The sequence below is a fragment of the Lontra canadensis genome, unplaced genomic scaffold, assembly GCF_010015895.1.
Source record: "Lontra canadensis isolate GAN:19392208 unplaced genomic scaffold, GSC_riverotter_1.0 scaffold39, whole genome shotgun sequence".
Classification (NCBI taxonomy): Eukaryota; Metazoa; Chordata; class Mammalia; order Carnivora; family Mustelidae; genus Lontra; species Lontra canadensis.
This window is the reverse complement of record NW_022631033.1, coordinates 2,346,082-2,355,873: the sequence shown is the minus strand read 5'-3', so window position 1 is coordinate 2,355,873 and position 9,792 is coordinate 2,346,082.

Genomic DNA, 9,792 nt, shown 5'->3' with positions numbered 1-9,792 from the left:
CAAGTCTGGTGTGAGTAAAAAACACATTTGTTATTCACTCTCCCACTATGATTTGGGATGTGTTATGGAAATGTCACCTATGTGGCCCATTCTGAGTTGGGTATCATAAATTACAGATGCTGGTTGTGTTAATCTTATTTGTAGTTTCACTTCTTTATTTTATAAGGAAAGAACAAGCATGAAAGTTTATACTGACAACCTTTGAAAGCTACTAAAAATGTTTGGTGAGTGACAAAATAATCGTTTTTTTCTCAGCAGTCAATTATTTAATTGATGCAGTTTCACATTTTAAAGCATTATTTTACTGCTTTTATTTTTGGTTTAAGTATAGAAAAGATAGCCTTACCAATTTTTAAATTATACCTCTGACCTTATCATATAAAAGTGTTTTAGGAAAATATAATTATATAAAATAGAGACATGAATTGGATGGCTGACAATGAAGATAATAAATCTATTGATTTTGGACATTGGAAAGTTCAAGTCTCTCTACATGATTTTCTGATATCACTTTATGTTTTATTTATTTTTTTTTTAAAGAGTGTGCACATGCACATGGGTGGTGGGGAGGGGCAGAGGGAGAGAGAATCTCAAGCAGACTCCCCACTGAGTGCAGAGCCCCCAGGCTGGATCCCAGACCCTGAGATCATGACCTGAGCCAAAATCAAGAGTCTTAACCAACTGAGCCATCCAGGTGCCCCTCCCTCTATGTTTTTAATCAGCATTATTAATGTATAATTTTTGTACCATAAAATCCACTCATTGTAAGTTTACAGGTCAAAGATTTTTAGAAAATGTGGAACTTGTGCAGCCATAATAACCCAGTTGGGGGACATTTCCATCACCCCACAAAGCTCCTTCATGCCCTTTTGCAGTCCCAGTTCCATCCTAAGTTCCAGACATATACCGCTCTGCTTTCTATCTCTGTCATTGTGTTTTTCTAGATACATCCTGTAGAGTCATGCAATATACAGTCTTTCTCTCTTATTTATCATTGTGTTTCTGTAGATATTCATTTACATTGTAACAGATGGTGGTGTTCATCTGTCTTATTGCCAAATAATGTTCCATTGTATGGCTGTGTCACACTTTACCAATTCATCACTTGAGGAACTACTTGATGAACTATTTGATGATCACTTGATGTCTACTTGGAGTATTTCCAGTTATTGATTTCTATAATTAAAGCTTCTCAAAGCACTCTGGTGATGGTCTTTTAGTGAAAAAAAAAATATTTTTAGGGCACAGATATAGGAATAAAATGCTGGGTCATTTTGAAAACATATGGTTTACTATTTCAACTTCTCCAAAATGGCTTTGTTAATTTGCATCCTCATGACCAATATAAGAGGATTCCAGTTTTCTTACAGTCTTACCAACACTTGATATTATCGATCATTTGCATTAAAACAATTCTAGTCAATGTCTAGTTGTGACTCATGATTTAAATTTGCATCTCATGAATGACTAATGATGTTGAGCTTCTCATATGATTAGGGTAACCATTAGAATACCTTCTTTGGTGTAATACCTGTAAGAGACATACTTTAGATTTAAGACACACATTAAATTAAAGTAAAGTGATGGAAAAGGATACTTCATGCAAATGAGAGACAAAAGAGAGAAGAGCTAGCCATACTTCTACCAGACAAAAAGACATTAAATCAAAAACTGTCAAAAGGACAAAGAATGACATCATATAATGATAAAAGGTCAATACACGAGTAAGTTATAATAATTATACAAATGTTTATGCAGCCAACACCACAACACCAAAATATATAAAACAAATATTAACAGTAATGAGGAGAGACATACAAATGTATTAATAATAGGATATATCAATATTCCATTTTCAGCAGATTCACAGCAGAACACAGATTCTTCTCAAGCTTACATGGAATATTCTCCAGGATCAATCAATCACACGTTCTACAAAACAAGTTCTAACAAATGTAATAAGATTGAAATTATACCAAATATCTTCCATAAAAACAATGGTATGAAACTAGAAATCAGAGCAAAAACAGAACAAAATTTTTAAAAATACCTGATTAAAAAATGGACAAAGAACTTGAACAGACATCCCTCCAAAGAAGACATACGACGGCCAAAAAAGTATACAAAAAGATGCTCAACATCAATAATGAGCAGGGAAATGCAAATCAAACCCATAATGAGATATCACTTCACACCTGTTAGGATAGCTATTACTGAAAACACAAAATAATACAAATGTTGGCAAGGTTGTGGAGAAATTGAAACCATTGTGTACTGATGGTTGGGAAAAAACAGCATTGAGAATCCACAACAAAATTAAAAATAGAATTAGCATATGATCAAGCAATCCCAAATCTAAATATATATCCATAACTATCAAGCTCAGAATCTCAAAGGGTATTTTCACTCCTGTGTTTATTGCAGCACTATTCCAATAGCCAAAAATATGGGAACAATCCAAGCACTCATCAACCAATGAATTGATAAAGGAAATGTGGTGTGCACATAAATGGAATATTATTCAGCTTTTAAAAATAAGGAAACCCTGCCATTAACAACAGCATGGATGAACTTAGATGAAATCATGTAGAGGGAAATAAGCCAATTGCACAAGGACAAGTACTGCATGATTTCACTTACTTGCTATATCTAACATAGTCCTACTCATAGAAGCAGAGATTATAATAGTGGTTTCCAGGGACTAAGGATTGTCAGTTATACTAGATGAAAAATTTCTAGAGATCCGCTACAGCAGCATAGTGCCTAGAGTTGAGAAGACAACATTGCACACTTCAGAGGACATTAAGAGGGTAGATATCATGATACATATTCTGAAAAGAAAAAAAAAAAAAAAGATGAGGAAGTACCAGGAAACTAAGAGATGTTGAATATGTCTAGGACCTGATTGTGCTGATGGAAGCAGAGGTATATGCATATGTCCAAACTTATCAAATCACACACATTGGGGGGTCTGGGTGTCTCAGTGGGTTAAAGCCTCTGCCTTCGGCTCAGGTCATGATCCCAGGGTCCTGGGATCAAGACCCACATGAGGCTCTCTGCTCGGTGGGGAGCCTGCTTCCTCCCCTCTTTCTGCTTGCTTCTCTGCCTACTTGTGATTTCTGTCAAATAAATAAATTTTTAAAATCTTTAAAAAAAATCACACACATTAACTATGTGCAGGTTTTTGCCTATCAATTCACCTCACTAAGGTTGTTTGAAAAGAATGCTGTTGTGAATGATCCTGTTTGTTTTATATATATATATATATATATATATATATATATATATATTTAATTTTTTTATAAACATAGAATGTATTATTAGTCCCAGGGGAACAGGTCTGTGAATCGTCAGGTTTACACACTTCACAGCACTCACCATAGCAAATACCCTCCCCAATGTCTATAACCCCACCACCCTCTCCCTACCCGCCTCCCCCCGCAACTCTCAGTTTGTTTTGTGAGATTAAAAGTCCTATGGTTTGTCTCCCTCCTGATCCCATCTTGTTTCATTTATTCTTTTCCTATCCCCCAAGCTCCCCACATTGCATCTCCACTTCCTCATATCAAGGAGATAATATGATGTTGTCTTTCTCTGATTGACTTATTTCTCTAAGCATAATATACTCTAGTTCCATCCATGTCAAGATTTCATTTCTTTTGATGGCTGCATAGTATTCCATTGTGTATATAAACCTCATCTTTTTTAACCATTCATCTGTTGATGGACATCTAGGTTCTTTCCATAGTTTGGCTACTGTGGATATTGCTGCTATAAACATTTGGGTGCACTTTCCCCTTCAGATCACTACGTTTGTATCTTTAGGGTAAATACCCAGTAGTGCAATTGCTGGGTCATACGTAGCTCTAGTTTCAACTTTTTGAAGAACCTCCATGCTGCTTTCCAGAGTCGTTGCACCAGTTTGCATTCCCACCAACAGTGTAGGAGGGTTCCCCTTTCTCCGCATCCTCGCCAGCATCTGTCATTTCCTGACTTGTTAATTTTAGCCTTTCTGACTGGTGTGAGGTGGTATCTCATTGAGGTTTTGACTTGTATTTCCCTGATTCTCAGTGATGTGGAGCACTTTTTCATGTGTCTGTTGGCCATCTGGATGTCCTCTTTGCAGAAATGTCTGTTCATGTCCTCTGCCCATTTCTTGATTGGATTACTTGTTCTTTGGGTGTTGAGTTTGTTTAGCTCTTTATATATCTTGGATTCTATCCCTTTATCTGATATGTCATGTGCAAATATCTTTCCCCATTCTATCAGTTGTCTTTTGGGTTTGTTAACTGTTTCCTTTACTGTGCAAAGCTTTAGATCTTGATGAAGTCATAATAGTTCATTTTTGCCCTTGCTTCCCTTGCCTTTGGTGATGTTCCGAGAAAGATGTTGCTGAGGCTGAGGTCGAAGAGGTTGCTGCCTGTGTTCTCCTCAAGGATTTTGATGGATTCCTTTCTCACATTGAGGTCCGTCATCCATTTTGAGTCTATTTTCATGTGTGGTGTAAGGAAATGGTCCAGTTTCATTTTTCTGCATGTGGCTGTCCAATTTTCCCAACACCATATTTTGAAGAGGCTGTCTTTTTTCCATTGGACATTCTTTCCTGTTTTGTCAAAGATTAGTTGACCATAGAGTTGAGGGTCTATTTCTGGGCTCTCTATTCTGTTCCATCGATCTATGTGTCTGTTTCTGTGCCAGTACCATGCTGTCTTGATGATGACAGCTTTGTAATAGAGCTTGAAGTCTGGAATTGTGATGCTACCAACTTTGGCTTTCTTTTTCAATATTCCTTTGGCTATTGGAGGTCTTTTCTGGTTCCATATAAATTTTAGGATTGTTTGTTCCATTTCCTTGAAAAAAATGGATGGGATTTTGATAGGGATTGCATTAGATGTGTAGATTGCTTTAGGTAGCATAGACATTTTCACAATATTTGTTCTTCCAATCCAGGAGCATGGAACATTTTTCCATTTCTTTGTGTCTTCCTCAATTTCTTTCATGAGTACTTTATAGTTTTCTGTGTATAGATTCTTTGCCTCTTTGTTTAGGTTTATTCCTAGGTATCTTATGGTTTGGGGTGCAATTGTAAATGGATTGACTCCTTAATTTCTCTTTCTTTGGTCTTGTTGTTGGTGTATCAAAATGCAACTGATTTCTGTGCATTGACTTTATATCCTGACACTTTATTGAATTCCTGTACAAGTTCTAGCAGATCTGGAGTGGAGTCTTTTAGGTTTTCCATATATAGTATCATATCATCACCAAAGAGTGATAGTCTGACTTCTTCTTTGTCAATTTGGATGACTTTAATTTCTTTTTGTGTTATGATTGCTGAGGCTAAGACTTCTAGTACTATGTTGAATAGCAGTGGTGATAATGGACATCCCTGCCGTGTTCCTGACCTTAGCGGAAAAGCTCTCAGTTTTTCTCCATTAAGAATGGTATCTGCAGTGGGTTTTTCATAGATGGCTTTGATAATATTGAGGTATGTGCCCTCTATCCCTACACTTTGAAGAGTTTTGATAGGAAGGGATATTGTACTTTGTCAAATGCTTTTTCAGCAGAATGATCCTGTTTTATTTTAATTTTGTTTTCAGGATTTGAAGATCTATTCAGTTGTTTTTTTCTGTACTAATTCTATATCCTCCACCTTTCTAAACTCATTCTTAAGTATATTATTTGCAGACTATTTTCTAAATTCCATATGATTTTCTATAAACACAATATATCATCCATCAGATAAAGAGTTTTTCTTCTTCCTTTATAATACATACGCTTTAATTTTTCTTTTCATGCCTAATTACACTGGCTAGAATTTCCATTATAATGATAAATAGAAGTGGTGAGAGTGGACATCTTTGCCTGGTATTCTTTCTTAGTGGAAAAGCATTCATTTCATCAATATTAAGCATGAATTTTCCTATAGATCAGAAGGTAGACCCTTCAGTGTTGACAGAACTTTCTCTGCGTCTAGTTATACAACAAGAAAAGCCCTTGGGCTTCTCCTCAGTGTAGTCTTCTGTTCTGGTGGGAGTCTCCCTCCAGACACACTACACTGAATGAAAGAAGGCCAGTTATGCTTTTGTGAAGAACTCAGTGCTCACTGAAAATTTCATTTGTTTCTTTCTTCCTTCCTCACATTTAAATTCCTATTTGGTTGCTGATTAAATAAAACAAATACACTTCAATTATGTCCCCCCAAAAGTGTTCCTGTTAATCCGCTGCACCAATCTTCATGTCTAGCTAATTCACAGGTCTTACCAAAGTTCAGTCCTACAACCAACAAAAAGAGAATAGAAACAGTCCTAAGTTTTCCTTCATTAAAAAAAAAATCAGCTTTTAAACAATAGTCAAGACATTAAATGAAAATGTGCATGGTTTTATTATCTTTCAAATCTGCATTAATAAACTGATCCAACCCCTAGTGTACAGGGAGCTAATGTTTCCAAAATACTTATACAGAGTATTTAATTCTCTACTCTAGGATAAACAGAACCCTTTCATATTCTGGTCAGACTCTTTGAAGGCACTGGCTCTCTCAGAGCCCTATCAGAACATCCAGGTTATTCTGTGTTTTCATAGGTACAGCTGGTCCTATAGTGTTCAGAATATCTTTAAGGGCATACTGTGTGCCTACTAGAGTTGAAGCATGATGTTTCAAGTAACTGCCTGTCTTTGTGGCTCTGAGATCACTCCCACTTGCTCCAACTTCATTTTTCTGACTTTCTGCCCTTTTCTGTCTTTCTTTTTTCCAGTTTTATTCATATATAATTGACCTATAACATTGTACAAGTTTAATGTGTACAGCATAATGATTTGATACATCCAACTAAAAAGGTTCTGCATAGCAAACAAAACTATCAACAAAATGAAAAGTCTACCTAGCGAATGAAAGAAAATATTTGCAAATCATTTATACAATCAAGAGATAATACCCAGAATATGTAAAACACTCAAAAAACTCAATAGCAAACACCACAAATAATTCAATTAAAAAGTGGGTGAGTACCTAAGTAGGCACTTTTTTCAAAGAAGATTTTCAAATGGCCAAGAGGTACATGAAACAATGCTCAGCATCACTAATCACCAGGGAAATGAAAATCAAAACTGCATGAGATACTCCCTCACACCTGTTACAATGGCTCTCATAAAAAAGATAAGAGATAACAAGTGTTGGTGAGGATGTGGAGAAAAAGGGAACCCTTGTATACTGTTAGTGAGAATATAAACTGGTGCAGACACCATGAAAAGAAGTATGGAGATTCCTCAAAAAGTTAAAAATAGAACTACCATATGATCCAGAAATCTCACTTATGGGTATACATCCTACTCAAATAAAAGCACTCTCCTGAGGAGATATCTGCACCCACATGTACACTGCAAGATTAGTCCCAAGACCAACACATGGTAACAACCTGAGTGTCTATTGACAGATGAATGGATAAAGAAAATATGCCCTATTTTCAATATTTCCCATCAACCATCTGAGTCCTCTCCTCCCAGCAAAACCCCATAGAGTTTTGCCGTATTGCCAAAGCCAAAATGGGCTGCCTTAAATTTGTGTTCCTTTTCTCCACCGATTTCAAGAGAAATATAAATGTGATATTTTTCTCTCTACTTAGCTATTTATAACTGATATGCATTTTTAAAAGCTAAAGCATAGTATTATTTTGAATATGTTTTAGATGCCAAGTAAATTTACCTGCATTTTCAATGAAGTCTTATGGTTAAATGAAGATTAGAATTTCACATGGGCCCATCACCATTTCATTATAATGGTCTAAGGAAATACTCCCAAATGGTAAATTGGCAGTGAGAAAGTATTTCAGTATCACGTCAATCATCTTGGCATAGTTCTGAGAAATGAATGTTCAACCTTCAGGTGTGAAAGTAAAATGGAGATGAATTGTAGAAAAATGAGAATGACTGTGTCAAATGTAGCCTGGACTTGGAAGATATTTTGACTAATGCAACACTGCTTTAAGAAAAAGATCATTCCACAAATACAGAGTAACCCACAAGAAACAGTTGCATTTTCATATGCCTCAACGGAAATAGACTAATTCATGTGGAAACCCAAGTTAGGATAAGCATGCTATCTCTCCAGAGAGCTGAGAAGAAAGGAGTGATTTGTAAACTCTCGGACATAATTTATTTATTCTTTATGACCAGCACTAAGCATGTTGCCTTGAATAAAAATGGGTGCTTTATAAAATGTGTCTTTCTTTGTTGTTGTAGACACATAATTAAAGGTGAAACCATTCTTCTTCTTCTTTTTTTTTTTTCTCATTGTAAGGATTTTCAGTTTCTTATGAGGTCTCAGAAAGTTCTACACTTGCAATGTGTTCTTGCGCTGAATCCCAGAAACTCAGGTGGATCAGAAATAACAAAATTTTCCTTTGAGGATGCACTAGGAGGAAGAAAACTGGTTCACTTGCTGACTTTGATAGATGGCTTCCTCTTTGTAATATTCTTAGGCTATATTCTGCATACATAGAGGGATACCCTGATATTGTCTGAGCTATAAAAAAAAAAAATAAAGTGTGGAGAGGGGTTAAAGAGTCAGAGGCAAATCAGAGGGAACTGCCACTCCACTAAAGTTTGTAAGAACCCTTCCATACACAGTCTGAAAGACTACATCTTCTCTGAACAGCTTCTGAGTAAATGGAGGCCTGCAGCGAATTACTTGAGTGGGGATTCCTGGGTTTGTCCGAGGAATGAAGGTTCCTGATGCAGCCCTATAGAATGCAACCAAAGCAGGTGAGAGATGGAAGTACAGAACAGGAAAGCAGGTCAAACAAAATAAAAACCTATCAGGTTCATCAGGAAAGGATGATCAGGAGTGGCAAGTGTGTGTACAACACAGTAGGGTATAAAAATGGAGCCATTTCTTCTCACTTTCTCATTGATGCCCTCACCTTTCTGCCAGTCTGTCTCTTCCTGTTGTTTTCACTCAGCTCATAGACCAAAAATCCTAAAGATCAAAGAAAAATGTAGAGGAAATTAAATTCCCAAGAAGCTACCCAAATCTGGTTTGCTGTAAGTAATCCAACATGATGTGTTAGGAATATCTATGGAAATATTTCAAATTCCTCTTCGTCTTGGGGATGGGTAGGGATCATGATGTCAGGGAAGCAGATGTGCTGTTGAACCACAGAGACCAAGGTGTCTTTCAGATTATGGCCTCCAGCAGCTGTGTAGAATGTTTCCTCACATCATCGAATGTATGACTCTTTTATAAAGAACATAAAAACAACACCTCTGGCAGATTAGCTACAAGGATTGATATGGGAGTGCGTGTAGAGTGCACGCTGTCTAGTAGGTAACAGCTGGCAGAGTTCACCCCCATCTACCCACTTCCTGTTGAGTCTGGAGGGTACAGCACCATGGGAGGACTGTGTGAGACTGTGTGCCTTAAATAGATTTGTCCAGCTTCAGGAAATACATCAGACCTGATGTTTGATTTTTTCAGGAACAAAACGCTCAGATAAATATGAAAGGAGTATTTTTATTATGTGGAGAGATCTTCAAGCACCTTGTGACATGGAAGGTTCCTGTTACTGGGAGAATTTCAACAGACACCTGACACAGACTTTGGATCATACATTGAATCAGAAGAATTCAAAATTCCATCTCATTGTCCATCCTACAGTCTCTTTATTTTTTGTTTGTTTGTCTGTTTTTGTTGTTGAGGTGGTGATGAAATAAATACACTAATACGAATACTGTAAGCATGGTATGTGCATGGATGGCAATATGTGTATGCACAGGTATAGCCAGGTGCAATTATAG